This window comes from Pleurodeles waltl, chromosome 9, assembly GCF_031143425.1.
Source record: "Pleurodeles waltl isolate 20211129_DDA chromosome 9, aPleWal1.hap1.20221129, whole genome shotgun sequence".
Taxonomy (NCBI): domain Eukaryota; kingdom Metazoa; phylum Chordata; class Amphibia; order Caudata; family Salamandridae; genus Pleurodeles; species Pleurodeles waltl.
This window is the reverse complement of record NC_090448.1, coordinates 455398016-455423189: the sequence shown is the minus strand read 5'-3', so window position 1 is coordinate 455423189 and position 25174 is coordinate 455398016. Positions and strand designations below refer to the sequence as shown.

At 43.9% G+C, this 25174-nt stretch overlaps 1 protein-coding gene across 2 annotated transcripts in view; it reads left to right on the top strand.

Annotated features, from left to right (window-relative positions):
- The window catches only part of ASPG (asparaginase), a 266891-nt gene that overhangs the window by 227898 nt on the left and 13819 nt on the right, over positions 1–25174 (top strand). The window lies entirely within an intron of this gene.

Here is a 25174-nt window from a genome sequence, read left to right as displayed (position 1 = left end):
TACAGTAATAACACTTATGAGTTTCAGAACATTGTATATTAGGAACATTATTCCCAACTATGGCAGGGTCACCAGGTTATGCACCTGAGTTCAACATCTCCGAAGACTCTTCTGGTCCTCCAAAATCTTTGATCATTTCTGCCCATATATGCAAATAATGTGGGGTCTGAGTATCTGTTCCGACTGTTCTCATTCTGAGCTCCTCAACTAGAGCTCGTTCCTACACATCCCTTTCCCAGTGCAGTACCTGCATTGTTTTTTGTTTGCATCATCGAATTACTGTCACGTGGCCAGAAGTGCAAACTTATATTGGAGTTTATTTTTAATCTCTGGACAATCCTTAGACACGCTGCACAGAACCTTCCACGTGCATCCCGGTCACCTTTTTCACATTGGATACTACCTTGCTCCAGTAATGCTGTAGCATTGTACACAGCCATGGCATATTGAGGAATGTATTTTCAGTCTCTCCACACCTAATAGAAATGCAGGGTGCATGTGGATATTTCCTGTTCAATTTAATAGGTGTTGTGTAGTTCATTGTAGGTAATTGAGAGCATTGAATTATCCTGGAATGCTGTAATTTCCTAGAGGAATTGCAAACTAGCCAATCCTTGTAAGTAGTAACCAACGTCTTGTGATTCTTAACCTTGAATGGGTCTTCTGCTGTGTTGTACATTAAACGATAGGTACTACGTTGCTGAGTTCATGGTCTGCCTGATCCTGCTTCCAAGCAATGCCCAGTAATACAATTTAATGTATAGCACATCTAGATCCCTTTTCCTAGGGAAACTGCCGCAGCCATTTTACAGCCTGACTGACCTTCTTTGCCTTACACATAAACTGCGTGATCAGTGCATCCAACAATTTAAAGAGATGTAAAGAGACCTGGTGCAAGTTACAATGAATGAGATAAATGTATGACGAAAGAATTGGTATTTGAATACATTAAATATATCCTATGAATGAGTGGTAGCTCTTACCTCCTTTTCAGTTGATCATTTGTTTCTTTAAGAGTTGGTCAAAATTAACAGTTGTTAATGCAAAGCCCAAATTAACGTTGCCCTTATTTTGAACAGGACAATCTTGATCTTAGACGAGTTTAACCAGTAACACAAATATGCCCCAGATTGATCTGCTGTATGCCATCCTAACTGTGACAATGGGTTCATAATATTCAACAAGCACCTCATTACAAAATAGAAAGAGGGTTGGCGGATCCCATGCCACTAAACTGACCATAATCTAGTCTCTGTTTGCTTGCTGCTCTTAAAATGGAGTATAACATCAATTGTGTAGAACATTATAGTGTTTCTATTTAACTTGTATTCTATGCTCAGTGCGCCCAGAAGATAGCTAGAAACATCTGTGTAAGCCTCCAATGTAATGGCATCTAGCTATAAGCCCTCTTAAATAGCCAGTTCTCCACCAGCTTCTTAAAACCAAGATGGTGTCCACTAATTGAATAAGAGACTGATAATTCCACAGTCAACTTCTTTGCAGCTGAGCCTCCACCATCCCCCATACCAAGCAGGGATTCACAAGGGAAAGGTACCATTGGAAAGGGGAGATTCTCACCTTTCCAGTGATACCTCTCCTGTGTGCTTCAGTGCTCAGGGCTGAGATAGCCCCACGAGCAGCGAAGCAGTGGAAGTGAAATGAGCTTATCAGCTCATTTCACTTTCAGTGTAATGACATTAGTGTGCCATACGTGCAGTCATCATTACATTGGAAAAACAAAAACAAAAATGCCTCGGGCGGCTGGGTGAAGCTGGTACCCCAGCTCCCAAGGGGGAAAAAAACAAAAAAACAAAACCCTTCTGCTGTGAACAGCCAGAGGGATTTATTGGTTGTGTGCAGAGGACGGAACAATTCCGTCCTCAGCACACAACCATTGTACCCCAGCTCCCAAGGGGGAAAAAAACAAAAAAAGAAAACCCTTCTGCTGTGAACAGCCAGAGGAATGTATTGGTTGTGTGCAGAGGACGGAACCATTCCGTCCTTGGCACCAAACTGGTTAAGCACCCTGCGAAGCCTATATGGCTCCACAAAGTGTACTTTACAGAATTTCAGCTAGATCAGCCTCATCTGATACTAGTATCTTCTCTCTCGTGATAATGCATTCTAATTCAGCCTGTTTCTTCTTGGATGGCCAGAAAGTAGTGACATGAAGGCTTATTTAATGCTATTTCAAAGCATGTTTTTATGTTGTTTGCAATCAGTAAATCTATGCAACAGATTTGCAGTACATTCTGCATTGGCATAATCTGCGATCTTGTGAGCACGACCTGTTTGATCATTCCAGAAAGTGACCATAATATTTGCCAGCTTTAAATAAAAAAGGTAATTTTCACTTCTGTAGGTATCTGAGGGCTTATTGATAGTTAATGATCCTAGAAGACTCCCACAATCCTAACATAGGGACTTTTAAGAGGTGATATTGATGGTGCTGTTCCCATAGGACAGGACTATGGTAAGGTGGGAATGAACACCACTATGCAACCTCTTCATTTTGCTGCCATTAAGGGAAGATTTGCTCTTGCATCAAGCGGTAACCTTTGCTTAAGTCTTAACATGAGAATAGGATGATTTGCTGTATCAACCTGTTGATGGGTCTGACAAAACGAGGGTCACTAGCGGTCTTAGATTGTGTACCAAAAGCAGTAGTGCCAACTTAGGCTGACTTGGTGCCATCATTTGGACGGCCAACTAAGGAGAACCCTCTAGATACTGCTAAAACTAGAGCACCCCTCCAAGTTTTTGGTGAGACCCGGAGATCATAAATTGCCCTAATAGTGAGTTAATTTAGAGACAGTGCATCATTCTTTAGAAGCTGGCAAGGTTATTAAAGTGTTTTTTGTTTTTTTGATAGTCCCACCCTATCTTACATGAATTTATTAATAAACCTCCTTACATGGGCCTTATGACAGAGGTTAATTGTACATGCTGCAGCTGGGGATTTTTCTGAAGGAAAGCCACCCTTACCACATCCTAAACCAGACTTCAGCCATTGGGTTTGGGTTTAAGACTGTAAACTCTACACCGATAAGCGACTATGTGGTAATGTTGCACCACCCGATCTGACTAGATAGTGCAATGTTTTTAATGAATGTTCATGCTCATCTGTTAAAAGGATAGACACTTCTATTCAGCTGTTTGTGAAGGTAAGACCTTGAAAACAGATGGTATTGACAGAATACATAATAAAGTTAATTTTTGCTGCAATCAGCCTTTGTTATTGAGTTTTATAGTAACCTTTTACAGTCCATTCCTTTGTAAACTGTAAATTGAATCTTCTGTGTATATAACAGTGACCCCAACTTATTTTCACTATCTCATCCTGCAGGCTTGATTTTGCTCTTTGTTAGCCTGTTTGAAGTAAGGCTTAATATTTTGTTTGACAGACTAATCATGTCGAAAGTAGATCTTTAATAGCTTTACTCTGTCATCCACTGTCTCATAAATGGCCTCCAAGTCCTCCTCTGCAGAACCTTCAAAGCTTAACAGGCTGTTCTCTGTTAACATTCTTGGAGTTTGTTTGGCAACCTTCAAATTAGCCCATCTCCTGCTGAGTAGGCTGGACTTTCAGTATTTCTGTTCAACTCTCTATTGACTATGTCAAATACTCTAGTGAGAAACAGCCAACTATGTTCCGATCAGGGGACAAGGCCATATGTCACCTGCAACCTAGTCCAGCTGATGCCTACTCTAATTTACTTTACGTGTAAGATTTTGAATCTTGGATCATCCTAGGTCATGTGGATCTCTTCAGGGAGTGGCAAGTCTTCCTTTTCTCCATCATTAAAATCACTAGGACATGGTTGGAATGACCTATAACACATTTAGATTATGTCCTCAATCCTCTGCCTCTTAGTGGCTGATTGCTTACACTCAGAAGTCATAACAGGCATTATATCACCACTCGGTCTTTTCAGTTAGGTGTTCAAACCTGAAAGCAGGGCCATTTTCCTGCAAATCTGGGTTCTAGGTCAGAGTGTGCTAGGAATACAATTAAGCCACCCCTTTTACATTGTTATCCTTAGCAAATAGATAAGAATTATGAGATGCCTCAAATGATGGGGTTTCACCCATGTATCCATAATGCCAATAAAATGGAGTAGCTTGATCATGAGTTTGTGCAGCCTAGGAGTCATTCAGCACGTTACACGAGTGCCTCTTTCGCCACATCTCGCATTTATATTCATCCATGAAGACAAAAGGCTAAAGAAAACAGGAAGGCTTGTAAGCTAAGGGAGGGTAAAAATCCCCACAATCCCTTATGTAGGCTATGTTTACTACTGTAACGACATACAAGAGCAGCCCCACACCAGAAAAAAACAGTGGTATGTCACTTCACACCTTGGCATCAGGCATAGAGGCAGGGAAATCCATCAGTGGCCCCAAAATGCAGGGAGAAAACTCCCTGCGTGTCAGCTTCATTGATTATTTTACAGAAAAACTCAGGATTTGGGAGCCTGTGCAAAACGCTCAAATTTAGAGCAGGGTGAAAATGACACTGCATTGCTGGGCATTTCACGAAGCCTACAATGGAGCTGCTGTTGAGGAGGCACCAATGTAGGCTTGAATATCCCTGCCATGTAAGTAGGGATGGGCCGTCCTCTTACAAAGCCTCCGCTGACCTGACTGGCTGAGGAGTCATCCCAGAAGGTCCAAAGACAATAACCCTCAGAATGATAATAGGGAAATAAAAGTAAAATGTTTTTTTGTGATTTTGGTGGTCCTTGTACTGTTTTTCACGAGTATGGCCAACGGAGCCCATTATCAGGGCAAAATTTACAGAGGGTCAGTGGACACCTCTCCCAGGCACCCTCTGGAAAAGCCTACAGTGAGAACTTGTATAGCCTGTCATGTAATAGTAGACCGAATCCTAGCCTCTGAAAGACTTCTAAACATCTAGCCCATGCATAATTTTTTTTAAACATTTTTTATTTACTGTCAAGACCTAGTAAACTACTGTGATTTTTCTTTGATTTCATCCAGCACCAAGGACACGCTGCACATGTTCAGGATAGGGTTACATTTACGGTGAAACCTTACCAGTCTTCCAAAACTTGCTCAACATTCAATCGGGTAATCTGTCAGCCATTGCCTTACTTCAATATTGTAGTTTGTACCCCAATATTTAGCCATGATCGGTATGGCTTATATTCTAAATGATCAAACAATAATAGTCTGAGAATGCCTACTTTACTGTAATGTTATAACCTTCCTAAACAGTGACTGCAACTGAATGATACGTAAATTGGAGAATATTCCATATGCTCAGAGTGTAAGTCCCTTTTCTCCTGGTGTCTTACTCCCTCCTTTTGAAAGCCCATTTGATATCCTGTATTAATATTGTCAGGCAAATAGCCTAGTGAAGAAACTATGTGTTACTGGGCAGAAGTAGATGATGGGTCTCTAGGCATGCTTTTGTGTATAGTAATGAAGACAGGTCTACTTTGTTATTTACATTTTATCTTCTACAATTCATAATGCATGCCTATGATTAGTACACAGAAAACCCAGTTGTCGGGCTTAGAGTTCTTGAAAAGATAAATGCTCATAGCATTGGTTGTGCCCAGGAATAACAGGTCGTTTGCACATCTGTGATTTTTGTGCTTTCTTCAAAGAATCCTCCTTGTTTCCCTCTTCTTGCTCAGCAGAAATATGTATGTTCTTACCTTTTCTTTTGAGGTTTCCTATTCATGACCCAGTGTAGATTGGGTTGTGGAGCAGAAAGACAAGGGGCAAGGGCTGATTAGATAGCAGTATTCCTGGCACCCGAGGGGTGGAATATCATTTATGGACTGACAGTTGTGGGTGCTTCAAGCATACCTTTTCCTCTTAGATAAGTGCTGAAAGGGCAGCCGCATTCAGCTACTCTCCTGGTCCCATTCTGATCCCTTTAGTAGAGCCTGCTAGAAACCGGATAGTCCCATTCATTAGGTTCTTCCTGCTTACAGCCATCCCTTGCTGATCTTCGATCTTGGAGCCAGATGTATCAAAGGATTTTACGCATTCTTGGTCTATGGGAAATGTGTTTATACATATGGCCCTTAGTTATTGTAATTGAAGTTGCTGTTTATGGATAATCCTGCAAGGACATAACCTACTGTCTCCTTTTCATCATGTTTCCTGCAACATATCTTTCCATCGGAGTATGAAGTGGTGAAACTGTAGAGCTTTGTTAAAGAGCTCCGTAAATTAGCATCTTCATGTAAAATTAGGGTAACTTCAGAAGAGCAGATCATAAATCAGTCCTTGTTAGATGTAGCATTGTAAGAATAAAAGATGAACTTTTGTAGAAGGATTCTCCTAATCCCAATGAAGTACAGGGAGTGCAGACTTATTAGGTAAGTTGTATTTTTGAGGATTAATTTTATTATTGAACAACAACCATGTTCTCAATGAACCCAAAAAACTCATTAATATCAAAGCTGAATATTTTTGGAAGTAGTTTTTAGTTTGTTTTTAGTTTTAGCTATGTTAGGGGGATATCTGTGTGTGCAGGTGACTATTACTGTGCATAATTATTAGGCAACTTAACAAAAAAATATATATACCCATTTCAATTATTTATTATTACCAGTGAAACCAATATAACATCTCAACATTCACAAATATACATTTCTGACATTCAAAAACAAAACAAAAACAAATCAGTGACCAATATAGCCACCTTTCTTTGCAAGGACACTCAAAAGCCTGCCATCCATGGATTCTGTCAGTGTTTTGATCTGTTCACCATCAACATTGCGTGCAGCAGCAACCACAGCCTCCCAGACACTGTTCAGAGAGGTGTACTGTTTTCCCTCCTTGTAAATCTCACATTTGATGATGGACCACAGGTTCTCAATGGGGTTCAGATCAGGTGAACAAGGAGGCCATGTCATTAGATTTCCTTCTTTTATACCCTTTTTTGCCAGCCACGCTGTGGAGTTCTTGGACGCGTGTGATGGAGCATTGTCCTGCATGAAAATCATGTTTTTCTTGAAGGATGCAAACTTCTTCCTGTACCACTGCTTGAAGAAGGTGTCTTCCAGGAACTGGCAGTAGGACTGGGAGTTGAGCTTGACTCCATCCTCAACCCGAAAAGGCCCCACAAGCTCATCTTTGATGATACCAGCCCAAACCAGTACTCCACCTCCACCTTGCTGGCGTCTGAGTCGGACTGGAGCTCTCTGCCCTTTACCAATCCAGCCACGGGCCCATCCATCTGGCCCATCAAGACTCACTCTCATTTCATCAGTCCATAAACCCTTAGAAAAATCAGTCTTGAGATATTTCTTGGCCCAGTCTTGACGTTTCAGCTTGTGTGTCTTGTTCAGTGGTGGTCGTCTTTCAGCCTTTCTTACCTTGGCCATGTCTCTGAGTATTGCACACCTTGTGCTTTTGGGCACTCCAGTGATGTTGCAGCTCTGAAATATGGCCAAACTGGTGGCAAGTGGCATCGTGGCAGCTGCACGCTTGACTTTTCTCAGTTCATGGGCAGTTATTTTGCGCCTTGGTTTTTCCACACGCTTCTTTCGACCCTGTTGACTATTTTGAATGAAACGCTTGATTGTTCGATGATCACGCTTCAGAAGCTTTGCAATTTTAAGAGTGCTGCATCCCTCTGCAAGATATCTCACTATTTTTGACTTTTCTGAGCCTGTCAAGTCCTTCTTTTGACCCATTTTGCCAAAGGAAAGGAAGTTGCCTAATAATTATGCATACCTGATATAGGGTGTTGATGTCATTAGACCACACCCCTTCTCATTACAGAGATGCACATCACCTAATATGCGTAATTGGTAGTAGGCTTTCGAGCCTATACAGCTTGGAGTAAGACAACATGCATAAAGAGGATGATGTGGTCAAAATACTCATTTGCCTAATAATTCTGCACTCCCTGTATCATTAATTGCAAAGAAAATCAAACTTTCCCTTTCTTGTGTGGGAAAGATCAAGAAGGACAATGGACATGCAGACAAGGCGCAGTGTGTTAAAAGCTTTTCGCTAACAATAAAAAAAAAAATTCAAGGGAGATGTTATAGGTGCAACAGCTGGTGCCATGTGGATAATATGAATGAGTGGCTAGCATGGAAAGTTGCATGTGGGTGCAAAGGCTGTAATGGAAAGATTTGCAGCAAAGCCAGTAAGCAAAATCTAGAGAGATGTGTGAGTGCAGGCATTTCAGATTTAAGTGTGTGAGACAGTAGGAAGGTAGCCTCTTTCTAACCTTGTTACCCCCACTTTTGGCCTGTTTGTGAGTATATGTCAGGTTGTTTTTACTGTCTCACTGGGATCCTGCCAGACAGGGCCCAGTGTTCATAGTGAGAACCCTATGTTGTCAGTGTGTTTGATATGTGTCACTGGGATCCTGCTAGCTAGGACCCAAGTGGTCATATGTTAGTGGCCTATATGTGTTCCCTGTGTGGTGCCTAACTGTATCACTGAGGCTCTGCTAACCAGAACCTCAGTGTTCATGATCTCTCTGCTTTCTAAAGTTGACACTGCAGGCTAGTGAATAATTTGACCAATTCTCATTGGCACACTGGAACACCCTTATAATTCCCTTGCATATGGTACCTAGGTACCCAGGGTATTGGGGTTCCAGGAGATCCCTATGGGCTGCAGCATTTCTTTTGCCACCCATAGGGAGCTCAGACAATTCTTACACAGGCCTGCCACTGCAGCCTGAGTGAAATAACATCCACGTTATTTCACAGCCATTTTCACTGCACATAGGTAACTTATAAGTCACCTATATGTCTAACCCTCACTTGGTGAAGGTTAGGTGCCAAATTACTTAGTGTGTGGGCAGCCTGGCACTAGCCAAGGTGTCCCCACATTGTTCAGGGCAAATTCCCCGGACTTTGTGAGTGCAGGGACACCATTACACGTGTGCACTACATAATGGTAACTCCTAACATGGCCATGTAACATGTCTAGGATCATGGAATTGTCACCCCAATACCATTATGGTATTGGGGGGACAATTCCATGCATCTCCGGGTCTCTAGCACAGAACCCAGGTACTGCCAAACTGCCTTTCCGGAGATTCCACTGCAGCTGCTGCTGCTGCCAACCCCTCAGACAGGTGCCTGCCCCCCTGGGGCCTGGGCAGCCCAGTCCCAGGAAGGCAGAACAAAGGATTTTCTCTGAGAGAGGGTGTTACACCCTCTCCCTTTGGAAATAGGTGTGAAGGGCTGGGGAGGAGTAGCCTCCCCTAGCCTCTGGAAATGCTTTGATGGGCACAGATGGTGCCCATCTCTGCATAAGCCAGTCTACACCGGTTCAGGGATCCCCCAGCTCTGCTCTGGCGCGAAACTGGACAAAGGAAAGGGGAGTGACCACTCCCCTGACCTGCACCTCCCAGGGGAGGTGCCCAGAGCTGTTGGGGCACAATGGATAGCTCTGAGTGGCCAATGCCAGCAGGTGACGTCAGAGACCCCTCCTGATAGGTGCTTACCTCTTTCAGTAGCCAAACCTCCTTTCTCAGTAGCCAAACCTCCTTTTTTGGCTATTTAGGGTCTCTCCTCTGGGCTGTTCCTCAGATAACGAATGCAAGAGCTCACCAGAGTTCCTCTGCACTTCCCTCTTCAACTTCTGCCAAGGATCGACCGCTGACTGCTCCAGGACGCCTCCAAAACTGTAACAAAGTAGGAAGACGACTACCAGCAACATTGTAGCGCCTCTTCCTGCCGCCTTTCTCGACTGTTTCCTGGTGGTGCATGCGCTGAGGGCTGTCTGCCTTCACCCTTCCCTTGAAGCCAAGACGAAATCTCCCATGGGTCGATGGAATCTTCCCCCTGCCAACGCAGGCACCAAACTTCTGCATCACCAGTCCTCTGGGTCCCCTCTCATCCTGACGAGCGTGGTCCCTGGAACACAGGAGCTGGGTCCAAGTGTCTCCCACAGTCCAGTGGCCCTTCTGTCCAAATTTGGTGGAGGTAAGTCCTTGCCTCACCACGCCAGACAGTAATCCTGTGTACTGTGTGATCTGCAGCTACTCTGGCTTCTGTGCACTTTTCCAAGGATTCCTTTGTGCACAGCCTAGCCTGGGTCCCCAGCACTCCATCCTGCATTGCCCAACTTGCTGAGTTGGACTCTGACGTCGTGGGACCCTCCTTTGTGACTCTGAGTCGACCGCTGTCCTCAGATCTTCTAAGTGCCTGTTCCGGTACTTCTGCGGGTGCTACCTGCTTCTGTGGAGGCTCTCTAAGTTGCTGAGTGCCTCCTCTGTCTCCTCCTCCAAGGGGCGACATCCTGGTCCCCAGCAGCACCAAAAATCCTCAGCCGCAACTCTTGCAGCTAGCAAGGCTTGTTTACGGTCTTTCTGCGTGGAAACAACTCTGCATCCTCCAGCACGCCGTGGGACATCTTCTGACGAAAGGAGAAGTTCCTGGAGCCCACCGTTGTTGCAGAATCTTCGGCTTCTTCCACCCGGAGGCAGCCCTTTTGCACATTCATCCGGGGTTTAGTGGGCTTCTGCCCCCTTGCACTTGTGTGACTCCTGGACTTGGATCCCTTCCTTTACAGGTCCTCAGGTCCAGGAATCAGTCTTCAGTGTTTTGGTGGCATTTGTTGTTCTTGCAGAATCCCCTATCTCGACTATACTGTCTTTCTGGGGCAGTAGGGTAACTTTACTCCTACTTTTCAGGGTCTTGGGGTTGGGTATCTTGGACACCCTTAGTGTTTTCTAACAGTCCGAGCGGCCCTCTATAAACTACCATAGGCCTAGGGTCCATTCGTGATTCGCATTCCACTTTTGGAGTATATGGTTTGTGTTGCCCCAGGCCTATTTCTACCTATTGCATCCTATTGTGATTCTACGTTGTTTGCACTACTTTTCCTACTGTTACTTACCTGCTTTTGGTTTGTGTACATATAATTTGTGTATATTACTTACCTCCTAAGTGAGGGTATCCTCTGAGATTGCTTTTGGCATATTGTCACTAAAATAAAGTACCTTTATTTTTAGTAACTCTGAGTATTGTATTTCCTTGTGATATAGTGCTATATGACATAAGTGGTAAAGTAGGAGCTTTGCATGTCTCCTAGTTCAGCCTAAGCTGCTTTGCCATAGCTACCTCTAACAGCCTAAGCTGCTAGAAACACCTTTATTCTACTAATAAGGGATAACTGGACCTGGCACAAGGTGTAAGTACCACAAGGTACCCACTATAAGCCAGGCCAGCCTCCTACAGTGACTAGTAAAAGCAGGCACATAGATGATGTCAGAGTAATTGGAATTGGTGTAAAGATGCTTTTTGATTCTCGTGCCAAGTTAATATTGGTGCGTAATTTCTTTAGGAGCAATGTTTTAAACAAAATAAATGTCTAAGGCTGACATCAAACCTCTTGCTTATGGTTGTGTCCCAATAATGCTTGAGGGTAATTTTATGGAGTTCAAAGGAACGCATGTTGCTATGAAGGTGTAGGTTTACATGAGGGAGTTATTATATTAAGTTGGATTCACCAAAGAGAACAGGGTATGTTATTTGATCTGAGTAGCAATCCTAAAATCAAATTGGGAGTGATTTTTGGCACTGTGATGTGTATGAAAAACAATCTAGATAAGAAGTTACAGAATGAGTTCCCAGAGGGTTGTCAAAAACCGGTTGCTTAAAGGATTGTTTACACAGGATTGTACTGAGAAGAAGTAAGACTAGTTCCGAGCAAAATGAAATTTGTGCCTATTACCCTATGACAAGCCATAGTCCGTGAACTGGAGAGATTGAAGGGGGTGGGTACAATTGAGGAAGTGACTGATTGATTTGCACTTTTTTTTAGTGTTTAGGTATGTAAGGTTTCTTTTCGAGCTGATTTCTGCAGCCTCCCATTTTTCAGCATGTGATGGAAAGAATTTTGAGACTTACAATTGGTGTTAAAATTTACCAGGACAACATACTGATTCATGGCCTTGATAATGTGGTGCGCAAAGAAAGCCTTAAGGCAGGTATTTTTCAGGCTCCAGGATAATGGTCTCACTTTGAAATGGTCCAAATGCAATTTGATTGTGGGAACGTTATGTATCTAGATGTCAGGATCACAGGACAAAGGATCAAACCCAAGCAGGAGTTGGTAAGCACTGTTATGAAGTTGCCATTTCTTGAAAAAGAAGAGTTTGTGAAGTTCCTGGACGTGACGGAGTACTTTAATATAACTGATCAGTCAAGCAATATGACAATTGCTGAAGGGAGGGACCAGAATTGAATGATTTGGTTAATCAAAACAAGGCATTGGGAATTTTCTGGGCAGTTAGAAATTTAAGAAAACTCTTGTGGGAAGAACGTTTGTGCCAAAGTTGATCACATGCTTCATAGAGGTGTATGGTTAAAAGAAAAAGGCATTGATGTGATACCAAGCAGAGTATGCAAATGGGTAATAGTTTGGCAGAAATGTGATTTGAAGTAGTGTATGTTCCTGGTACAAGACATTCTGTGGACTTCTTGTCTGTACTGGCCAGCGAATACATTTTTTTTCTGTGGAGCAGGATGATAGAGATTTTCATGATTCTGATGAGGTATTGGTTTGTGAAGTAACAGAGGAAGCAGTAGGAGAAGAAGAGTGGAAATGGTTGGTGTTGAGTTGAGAAATTATGTCTTGCAGAGGCTGCTTACAAGCATAAGAGAGGAATGGAGATCAAAGACAGTTTGTCACATTGAGGATAGAAAATATTGAAATGTTGAACTTTCTGAGCACCAAGACTCTGTTCAGGTGTTCAAGGCTGAATCCACCTATTGTCAATAGAAATTGACTGATAATGACATCTCAAAACGAACACTTTGGCATAAGTCAGTACAAGGAGCGGCTTAGATTACATTTTTGGTGGCCATGTCTGGATGCACGTTTAGAAAGAGCGGTTAGAGATTCTGTGGATTCATAGTGACAAAGTGCAAGGCAAAAGCTCAGCCTGTTTTTGTTAGGAAATTGCATAGTAGAATGTTGGAAGACATAGCATTGGATATTCTATGTCCAGTATCTAATAAGGAAGGACAATTCTGTGTAACAGTCTTTATTAACATGCACTTTAGGTGGCTGGAGGTCAATACTGCAAGTAGCGTTGAAACTAAGAATTCACTGTTTTAAGAGAGGGACTACTTGTTATTGCTGAGATGGAAAAATTCTGGAGGGTGAAAGGAATTGGACATAAGTGTGCTGTGTATCACCCAGAGACAAATGGGATAGCCTAGAAACTGAACACTGTACTCACAGAAGCTCTCTCGATTGATAAGGCCAGTGATAGGTACTGGAAAGATGCTGTTCTTTCAAGAGTGCCTATGTACAGATTAAACCCAGAGACAACATACCTTTTTCACTCCTCTGCAGGAATCCTAGCTCTATACTATAGCCTGTGTTGATGAATAAGAGAAAGACTAATAGGAAGGTTAAGAGTGACTGAAAGGCAAAAAGAGTTGAGAAAGATTGTGAAGAGGAAGGAATGTTTGAGGAGAAAAGCTGCTAAAAACACAAAGGTTGCTGTCCGTGATGTCGGAATTAGGAATCTGTGTGGCATTATGGACTGTTACAATTTACTATTGAATTTGCATGTAATTAAATTGTTCAACAATGCGGTGCAGGCCGATGACTCATGAATATCAAGTCTTAATAGAGTTGTGGTGGTTGAATGATGTGATGCGTGCAAGGTATCTTTACCAAAGAGAAAAGCAGGAAGATACGTCCCATTATGAAACCCATTTCTCCCTTTGTGAGGGATTCTAAGACTAGTCATGTGGTGCATGACTCAACCTTTGGTGAAGGGAAGTGACTGAGAAGTAACGGAACAATCAAGCTACCTCAGTACAGGAGTACAGTTTAACACAGTGCATACATGTTGGGTATTTTATCTTTTTAGTCATCCTTTCCACCACTTTCCTCTTCTGTTATTTATGAACAACTTAGATGATCATAGGTCATTGTGTGGTAATCTGTCAACTGAGTGATGGAACATGCAGTGAGAAAGCAGTGTTGCGTAGGGTGGAACATTGAGAAGTGTCGTGGAGATGCTTTGGGATGGGAAGGGCATTATTTGAACTGGAGATACAGATCACATTGTAATCTGTACTACGGCTGAGGCATTTATTCTACATAAAATTGAAAATGTACATAGGTTTCTTGCTTTAGGAATTCATTGATTTATGAATATGCCATGTCTTTCTACACTGCTTTTCTAGTTGCCAGGTTGGTACAGAAAACTTTTCTCCTTAGGTTTTCCCCAGCTATGGTGGGTGTACCAACATCAGTTTATTTTTTCCGTTCTTTTGATGTGGTTTCAGAGCACTATTCTCTACAGAGTTCATCTTACATCTTCCCAGATTTTGCAGTCGAAATAACCATGTTCCTTTTCAAGTGGTCATGGTTTAAACCTTTTGGCGAATGTGAGGGGCAAATGTTGATTACCTCCCCCAAAATCGGTCTGTGGTGCTTAAGTTCTGACCACGACTCCAAATGTTTTGGGTTGTGCCGGAATATGCATTAATATCCCATCATAGAGAGGGAGGCTAACCTCTTTATGACTAGGGCCATGTACAGTAGAAGTTGGTGCTTGTCCATGCCTCACTTGAGGTCTCTGGGGTGATTTGAGTCGAACAGTCCGCCAAAAGCACAAAAAGAAGAAGAGGCTTGCAGCAAAACCAAGTGAGATAAGTTGCCCATGCCACTCTCTGACTCCTCTTTGGAATTGGTTGAAGCTCCTTGCCACAGCAGCTTGGGCCGCCACTGCAGGCCAGGTGCCAGTACTGCTGCTTCTGGGCGACCCTGGGACCAAATTCCTGTTGAAGTCCTTCATCCTTCCGCACACACTTCTGAGGCAATGCTACGATTCAATGTATGATACTCTGATGTACAATCTGCTTTTCTGGACCTTCCCTTTTAAGGTGCCAAGCTGATCGGGGAAAGGGCAGACTCATCCTTAGAATGTTTTCAAACTAGTTCTACCACTGCCTGCTCTCTTGGTCTGCAGCCCGAAAGGAAGGAATTCCAAGAGTTCCAGAAGTTTTGCAGATTTGGGCTAGGCCTCAACTTCTCCAAAGTCAGTCCTTTCAGCAGCAAACTCAGAACCTCATTCTGTGACAGTACAGAGTCTGCGGAAAGGGGAGAGACAGAACAACTCCTCTGACAGTCACAACCTCTCCGCATTCACTGCAGGGAAGCAGCTCTAGTTCTCCTTAGTTCAGACATTGAGGACCTGTAGGCGGCCAGGTATCACTTTTCCCCCAGGCCTGGTTGGACATTACCTTGGACCAGTGGATCCTACAGATTGTAGCAAAAGGATGTGCATTACCCTGTCAGCAGGGCCATCCCTGGAGTCCCCCTCCCAGTTACAAATATTTGCAGGAACTCCTTCCCTCTACTGCAGCAAAAGGATGCAACCTTGCTTCAGAAAAAAGCTGTGCAGTTGTTACCAAAGCAGAAGATTGGTCAAGGTTGTTATTCTTGCTTCTTCCTTGTTCCAAACCTCCCATGGTCTGGTTCTTTTGGCTGTCAAAATTGGAGACTGGATGGTGTCACTTGACTTAGAATGTGCATTTCCATATACCAATCCTGAAGCACATGGGGTTTGTGGTGGGCATGACTCTGTATCAATTTGCAGTCCTTCCCTTGGCCTGACTTTGGTATTATGAGTCTTCCCATAAGGTAATGGCAGTGGTGGCAGTCAGTCTGACGCCTAGGATTCCAGTTTTTCCCTATCTGGACGACTGACTTTGCAAGGCCAGGACTCTGCACATAGTGCAGTCGCACCTGCAGTCAATTGAAACCTTGCTGCACGAGTTGGGCTTCTCCATCAGTGTTCCCACATTTCACCTGGAACCCTCTCAGTGCTTCCTGCTCCTTCTGGATTCCACCTTGGGCCAAGCCATTCCTCCTACGCTAAAGGATACAAGAGACCCATGTGTTGGTCCAGCGCTCCCAGAAAGCTGCTCGGCTTGAAGGTCCTTTGGTCCGATGGTGTATGGGGGAGAACCTTTTTAAAAGGATGTCCTTCCAACTGCCTCCATCCATGGCCACCGGAGCAAAGGATACCTCCACTCTTGGTTAGGGAGCTCACCTGGAGGAGCTGGAGATCAGAGGCCTTTTGTCTCCAGGAGTGCAGACTTTTCACATCAGTCTGCTTGAACTGAGGCCAATTTTACCAAGTGCTTAGGATATTCCTTTTTTCCTTCTTTTTGTGGTTGGGCAGTCTAGTTCTTGGCAGACAATACGACTGCAATGTGGTATGTCAGCAAGCAGGTGGGAGTAGGGTCCCAGTCTCTGTCAAATCTCTGAGGCTTTGTTACTGGGCTCACAAGTATGCGGTATGGTTGGTGACAAATTTTCTGGTAGGCTCACCAGAGCCGAAGACCTAAGTCTATGTCCTCTTGTGGACCACCAGTGGTGTCTCCACCCTGAAGTTGGTAAGATAACATCTGCAATCAGTGGGGCATCCCTCAAATAGATCTCCATGCCTCTTGTTCCAATTCACATTGCCTCAAGTTCTGTGCTCTCCAGCATCCGGTGCAAGGAGTCTGGAGGGAGGTCTTTCAGTTAAAGTGGAACTGTTTTCTTCACTACGCTTTTCCTTCCATACCATTGATTCCTCTACTTCTGAGGCAGATCCATCAAGTCTGGGCCCAAGTCATTTTAGTGTCTCAGGGTAAGCCGGGAAGGGTGTCCTTCTGCGCCTCTCCCTGTGTCTTCCACGCCATCTGCTTCTCAAGGGAGATCTGCTCTCTTGGTCAAAGAGGCAGGTCCCCCACCTGACTCTCCAGCGCCTACACCTTCATGCGTGGAGATTATGCGGGGACAATTAATTGCCTTCCAGCTGACTGATGACGTGGTTAATGTGATCTAATTAGCCTGTCGTTCCACCTCCAAATCTGTAAAGTTCGGAGGTGGCATAGACTTGTTGCTTAATGCGCAGCTCAACAGATTGACCCCTTTTTACCGTGGCTATCTGAGATTCTCACATTCACACTTTCTTTGGTCTAGGAAGAATGTGCCATGGTATGGTGAAGAGGTATCTAGCAGTACTGTCTGCTTTACTTTCCCTTCTAGATCAACTGGATCTTTTTAAATACCCCATTATTTTATGATTCTTGAAAGGTCTGACCAATATGTTTTCTCTCCTTTTGCTGTGCTACAGTGGGGTCTGAACCTTGTCCTTACTCTTTTGGTAAGTGCTTTGTTTGGGCCCGTCAGTTATTCCTTGATGCCTTAAACCATCAAAACGGTTTTCCGGTTACCATTACTTCGGCTAGGCGTTTTAGTGAGTAACATGCAGTAATGCTCAAAACTAGAGCTGCTTTTCTCCCAAAGGTGGTAGCCTTTTTCCACCTGGGTCAGCCACATCCTTCTTTTCCCCACCCTAACCCACAGAGTAGGAGGAGAGCAGTACAGTCTGGACCTGAAAAGCGTGGTGAGGTTTTTTTTTGTTTTTTGACTGCTCAGATGACTTCTGTACAGGTGATGAGGTCTACATAGGTAATGTAGGCACCATAAAAGAAAAAGCAGTGCGTAAAAAGATCTTATCCAGGTGAATTATTTTGTGCATTAAAAAACTCTGCTGTGCAATGGCCAAAAAAGCACCACCACCCAGGGCACACTCCGAGAGCCAAGTTCTTAAATTTTCTCCCTTGACTAGGGGAGTCCTTGTAGGTGGCATCTGCACACTGGTCACTTGGTCATCCGTTCAAACCTTTGCCAAGCACTATTGTCAGAGTTTAGAGGTGAGGCAGGGCGGGCATTTTGTCCTATCTGTGCTACAGGACATCTTGGTACCATCCGTCAAGGCCTTCCATGCCATTGGTGGGTATTGCTTGGGAGTCTGTTCAAGAGGTGAAGATTCCACAGGTAGAAATATCCATCAGCCAAAAGTTACTAACCTTCAATAATCATATGTTCAAGGCATGTATCGCTATAGATACACATGCTTTGCATAATCCCGCCATCTAGTTTTGGGCTCTGAAGTGTGCAAGTTGTTTTTCGTTGGAGAAAATCCCAAGTCACAAGGTAGAGTAACTGCTCCTCTTGCTGGTAGTGCGCATGGATATCGGCTTCATTGTAAATGTTTTTGTCCCCCCGTCGGGTTCAGACGTGCGTTGCTGTGTTCTATCTCAGCATTGTCATTTCCTACTTTAGACCTAATGTTGGTACTGCTTTCCATTGCGGTTAGTAATCAATCCTTCTTTGATTGTTTACCAGCATACACCTTGTCGGGGCAACTCAGTTTGACTTTGGGCCCCCATCCTTCGAGGAAATAATTCTACATCAATAACGTCAGTGTCATGTCTGTTTGGTGATGGAACAGACTCCCTTTCCGGTCTGCCCTCGCTGTTATGCCATATTTCCACACACGGATCAACATCAGTTGTGTAACTTGTGCCTTTTTCCGGGTTTTCTGGAAGATGCCTGCGAAGCCTTCAAATCCTTCAGGACTAAGAAAACGTTGAGATCAACAAGTTTGTGTCAACGCAGCACATCGGTTCGGAGGAACTTCAGGAAGGAGGTTGTGCTCTGGGTTCGGCAGCATATAAGGGCACCTTCTCCCACAAGCTCAGTTCTAAGTTCATGCTCGATATGCACAACTTCACGCTGGTACAACCAATAAGTACAGAACCCCTTCCACCTCAGCCCCTTCAAGCCGTACCCAAGGGCAAAACACCTGCCAAAGACGGACCTGATTCTTCCATTGGGCCACCGCTGCCTTTGGGCCATGGTCGGCACCAAATATCTGTATCTGAAAAATGCCCAGCCCTTCCTCGGCGCCAAAAATGCAGCAGAAAACATATGCTCTACTGCTGCGCTGCCAACCAAAAAGGCAGCTTACTTTTGAGGAGACTTTGGACATTCATATTACAAAAAAGCATAGGGAAAAGAAAGGCTACTAGCCCTGTATGTCCTGTTCCACCACCTGCTGCACCATCTTCATCACCTACACCAAAACAATATTCCCCTGAGGGTTCCATTCATTCTTTTCGGGAGGAAGAAGAGGAAGAAGAACAATATTGCATCCCACCTCAAGATGATCCGTGGGACACATGATATGGAACCACCCATAGATACAGACCCTGATCTATACCCACCTAAGCCCTCTCCCCCAGATGACACCACACCACACCATACCGTCCTCGGTAGATCAGCTGCATATCACAAGGTCGAACTCCACACCGACCCCATAGAGGATGATTTTTTTATTTGAAACCCTCTCCTTTACCCAGCAATCAACACAGTATCTACCTATGCTCAAGGGGATGCTCCGGCACACACATTAGACATCTTCAAAGAACCTGTCAAGATGGGTGTCATAGCTCTGAAGGTAGATTAAAAAAATACAAAGCATCTCCCTTTGACCCCACATATACTTAAGACCAACTGCCTCCAGACTCACTGGTGGTCGCTACCGCAAGAAAAAGGGTGAACTCACAAACATTCGGTGTGGTGCACTTCCCTTTGAGAGCGAAAATGTTTTCAGCCCTAAGTTGGACACCCTGTTCGAAAAGAAAGACAATGAAACAGCCAAAGCCATGGCCGCATAATAAACGCCATCCGTAAGTTTTTTTTCTGGCATTCTCCTTACAATGGAGCAGCTGAAACCACCTCCACAGATACGGCCATGTCTTACCAACATCTCAGATATAAACCACCTTAATAAGGAGTTACTATAGAGGCTTCTACAGGGGCAACAATTCTAAGGGCAGAGAAAAATCGGGCTTTACAAAGCCCTCTGCCACCACAACAAAGACCTGACTAGCCCACCATTCCCACCCCCCCCCCCCCTCCTGACCACACATCACGTGTCGGGGAAATGATTACAAAGGTTTCTTCCCACCTGCTAACTCTCACAAGGGCACCGCAATCCGGGTTCATCACAATGTTAGAACTTTCAGTAGTTCCCCACGAAGTACTGCCAAACAGGCAGGACCTTCTCACACAGAATCATGGAGCAATCAGACACCCAAACCCCAGATCCCTCACCCTTGCAATCTGGCCCCTGAAGTCCTAGAGTTTGGTTATTTAAACATATCACAACTATGTATGAACATTCTGAAGGAAGGGCACAAAGCAACTACCTGTGCTTGTTATGCTGCAAAATAGAAAAGATTTGTCCACTACTGTCATTCTAAACAAATCGGCCCTTTAAACCCCACTGTTCAGGACATTGTTATCTATTCCATTTACATTCTACTGGTCTAGCTTTTACATCCATAAGGCTACACCTGGTGGCAGTGGCTGCTTATTTACAAAAGAAAACTTACTTCTCTTTTCAGGATTCCTGTCGTTCAAGCCTTCCTAGAAGGCCGTAAGAGTTATTCCTCCTGGTGTACCACCTTCCCCTACTTGGAATCTTCAAATTGTGATAAGATTATTGGGTGCTCCATTTGAGCCCCTCCTGTCATGCCCCCTCCAGTTTTTATCCATCAAAGTATAATTTCTTGTTGCAATAACATCACTCAAACCTGTCACTGAGTTTCAGGCATTAACTTTAGAAGAATTCTTCTCCCTACTACATCAATAGGGTGGTACTACGTATCAATCCTGAATTTCTTCCAAAGTTGGTTGTTCAATGCTATCTTAATCTATTGAATTGCTAATATTTTTCCCCATCCAAACTCAGTTGCGGAAAGTACTCTCCACACCCTAGATGTACAACAAGCCATTGTGTATTTTGCTGGAATCAAATAATTTAGGAAATAACAACCTTGCCTTTTCAAAACCACACAACGGAAGTGCCATTTCTAAAGCAGGCATTACACTTTGGATTGTCAAATCCATCCAAACATGTTATGCTAAAGCTAAAAGAACTTTACCTGTCCCTCCTAGAGCTCACTCCACTCGTAAAAAGGAGCATCAATGGCCTTTCTATGAAATCTACTTATGGCTGGCATATGTAAAGCAGCTACATTGTCTACACCGCATACATTTACCAAACATTACTGTGTGCATGTGCTGGCCAGTCGTCAAGCTAATATTGGCCAAGCAGTTCTACAGACGTTATTTCAAACAATTGTATCTCCCACAGGTGAGCCACCGCTTTTTTAGGGGAACGTTCTTTTCAGTCTATGCTAAGCATGTGTATCTACAGCCACACGTGCCTCGAACGAAAAATGTTGCTTACTCAGTAAGCATATATTTGTGGCATGTAGTGCAGTAGATGCACCTGCACCCACCCTCCTAACCTGGACACCTGTGTGTTTTACAGTTACTTTTGTTATCTCACATTTATTTAGCATGGACATCATACTATACTTCCACTTCGTCCTCACCTCCCTTGCAGGAAACCAATCTAACTATAGTTGATGCCCTTGCGCGTTACCAGCAAGAGGAGGAGTCACTCTACCTCGTGACTCAAAAGACTTCCTTTGAAGCAAACAACTTGCACACTTCCGAGCCCAATACTAGATAGCGGGGATTATGCTAAGCATGTGAATCTACAGCACTACATGCCACGATCAGATGCTTACTGGGTAAGTAACGTTTTCTTTCTGAAGGATACTTAGCCTACAGATTGCTTTGCATTCCTTTCCACCTCCCAGTTTGATGGATGGTTGTGGGCCAACATAGTAAGATTTCAATTTTCAGTTGTACTGCATATCTCATGTCATCCTCATCCTGCTCTGATGTGGAGAAACGACTGGGAAACCCACGGTACGACAGTGGGGGTACTTTATGGGTCAGCTACCACATATTTTTTGAACGGAGCAGGTGTCCCCTGCTGTTGGAAGAACTAGGGAGAAAGGTTTTCCATACCAGTCAGATGCCTGGGGGAGTATTCAAGAGGTGAGGAATCTGCCAGTAAACAGGGTATCCACCAGAAATATCGTTCCCAAAGGTAAGGTCTTTTTACTTTGTGAAATGCTTAAAAGTAAATTCTGAAAGCATTTCACAGGACACTAACTCAGAAATGAAAGTGAGTGGAATAGTACGGTCAAAAGTGTGAAATTTCCAGAGTTCTGCTATGGCATAGCAAAAATGCTGACCTATACAGAGCCTTACTGTGATATATAAATTAAAAAGCTGCCCTTAACAGAGGCCATTCATAGTCAGAACCTGTGAATATTGTAATATTTGACTGAAATAGAACCCAAATGTTTTCAGCTTTCAGTTTAATCAGAAATGTTGCGTCACTGGAGCATTGCTAGGGCCCACACTCTAATATAACGTGATCCCTGGCATAATCCTAGAGAATATTATCCATTATCTGATATAACAATGGTAATATAATTTGTCACCTCCGGGAATGTCACATGGTTTTTATACAAGGCCACTAGATTTATTAAAATTTATGTCCCTTGGATAAGTAGATGTATTGTAAAATTTCACACCACTGCAGCCGAATATACAAATTGGATTACAGAATTTGCTGTGAGAGAGTGTTGAACGGGATTACGGTCACACTCCTTTCTACTGGATGTTTTTCAGGTATTTGGTGTTTTTTCAGTTTGTGTGAAAATAAACTTAATGTTTATTTCCTAATAATACCACACATTTCTGACTAGCAATTAAAAAGGTAATGTATAACGAGTGAATTAGTTAGCTATACTCTTTAAGCATTAAACTTCTTCCAATGCTTCCTTTTTTACCCCTGTTATCCATTAGCTCCATTCTAGTGTGCCTGAAACTTGGGCATTTTTGTAGATGATAATAGTTCTCTTTATCTTTGGTGTATTCTGTTAATACTGAAAACAGTATAGAACACAAGTTCTCCTTACAACAGCGTAGTAAAATTAAACCCTAAGTGAACCACATTCATTATGCATCATTCTTGGGTTGACAGCCTTTTCATCTGAACAGTGGGCACTAAATGAAATAAACTAGCCCTTATGTGATTCACTATTTTAGTTGGCCATACCAACAGAATACACTGTTTTGAACACACTATTATGAACCCACTGTTGCCAGTAATGTAATATTACTGTAGCAGTGGGGCTGCCTGGATCCTGCCCATATCTGACTCCTAGAATTTGACTTCAAAGTGGCCAGGAGTTTTCTGGGCCAAGCAAACATGCTTCAGACTGCCTTTTGTCTAGTGCCTTTTGCTGTATGTCCGACCTGGACTCCATCCACATCAATAATAGGTGGGTACATCTACAGAGATCCTATGGAGCTAAAGAGCAGAATGACTAGAAGTACGTATATGAGGGCAAAAGCTGTTAGAAAGGAATTTTGGACTCATTCAGTCCAGTTACTAAGCAATGCATAATATTCGTAATCTGATCACCCTTTTCTAATTCTTGCCTCCTACAGTGCATGCACTAGCAAGAGATCGTTTTATGCAAGGGACTTTGAGCTCTCCCAGTGCTTATCATTCTTTAACTTCATTGTCCCTCCTATTTGGTAGATCATGGACCAAGTACTGAATACTGTATCTTGGGCCACATGTAAGAAGCATTTTTGTGGTCAGAAACAGCTGATCGGACGTTTCCAACTTCAAAAATTCTTTTAGGTATGTACAAAACACAATTTGCGATTCAGCAACACATTACTGAATTGCAATTTGTGTTTGCGATTCAGTATTTGGAAAGAGCATGTTTAGGGGGTCCCTACCAAATACCGAATCTGAATGTGTTGTATGACAGTTTTGTGACTGAATTACGGTCCCAAAACATTCATATTTTACCGACTCCTTGTAGAAGGATTGATGCTTCAGAGCCTCGGTTCGAGTCTGAAGGCTTGGGTGGCGTGGCCTTTTTCGGTGCCGAAGTTGTGGGCTGGTCACCGAAGGTCTTTTTACGGGTCGAGCCATGGCCTTCCGGCAGTGGCGTTCCAAAGGCCTTATGTTTGGGCTTGGCTGGGACAGGGGCAGGCGTACTCACCTGCTGTCCTGCCATGACCGGTCTGTCCTCTTCAAACTCCTGCTCGGAGTCAGACCCTCGAATGCAGACAGCCGTCTGCATGATTTCCTCCTCTTCCACATCAAGACGTTCAGTGCTCTTGGATGCCACCTTGAGTCTCTGGGCTCTTCTGTCCCGGAGCGTTTTCTTGGAACGGAAGGATCTGCAGGCCTCACAATTTTCTTCTCGATGGTCTGGGGAAAGGCAGAGATTACAAACGAGATGTTGATCTGTGTAGGAAAATTTCGCGTGGCAACGAGGACAAAAGCGGAATGGGGTCCGGTCCATGAGGCTTCAGCGCGGTCGGCCCGACCAGGCCCGAGTAGGACGCACGCGCCCTGAAGGGCGAGTAGAAATGTTTATCCCAACGGTACCGAAGTGTCGATAGAGGATGGCACACAATCGAAACAATACCGATGAGAATTATCGGAGCAAATGGAAACACGTCCGAACCCGATGGCGGAAAGAAAACAACCTAACATGGAGTCAATGCCCATGCGCAATGGAGCCGAAGAGGAGGAGGCACTCGATCCTGTGACTCAAACACTTCTTCGAAGAAAAACAACTTGTAATACTCAGAGCCCAACACTAGATGGCAGACTATGCAAAGCATGTGAATCTGCAGCGGAACATGCCACGAACAGATGTACAGTGGGTAAGTGAAATTTTCCATATATTGCTTTATTAAAAAGCAATCACAAACATGGTGGCCTGCTATCCTCAGCAGGCCACTATGTCTGTGATGGCTGCAATTCCTAATGGGTCGCAAATTGTAACCTATCCCATTAATAATATGCATTAAGTAGATCTATTTGCAACCCACTAGGAATCGCTAATAAAACTCAAAAGTGTTTCATACATTGGGAATACCAATTTCCTAATTGCGATTCAGAGAGAATCACAATTAGGAAATCAGTAATACTGTGCCTCTGATAGGACTGTCCCTTTGTGCTGGACTCCTGCTTTGCCTGCCCTGCTGCCCTCCTTGCCTGGGAGTGAGAAGGATTGGAACTGCATCTCTACATCCCCAGAACCAAAGTGACACCAAGGGCTTGCTGGCTTGCCTCCTGTTTTGAAGTGTCAGGGTCATCAAAGACTTTCAAACCCTGCTGGAGCTTCTGGACTCTGTCATCTGAGTCCTGCCCTTCCAAGTGCTGCCAATCCAATCCTGGGCCCTTGGAAGTGGGTTTGCAAACTATTTCCTACCTGAATCCACACATCAGCTTTATTGTGTAGATTGGAGCTGAGGCACCCCCTTTGAAGCTGCTGCATCGCTGCCACAGGAGACATTGCATTACTGGCTTTGTGGCTCGACGAAGCATCACCTGCAGCTAAGGGGTTTGACATTGACACATCTCAGATTACACAGCTCG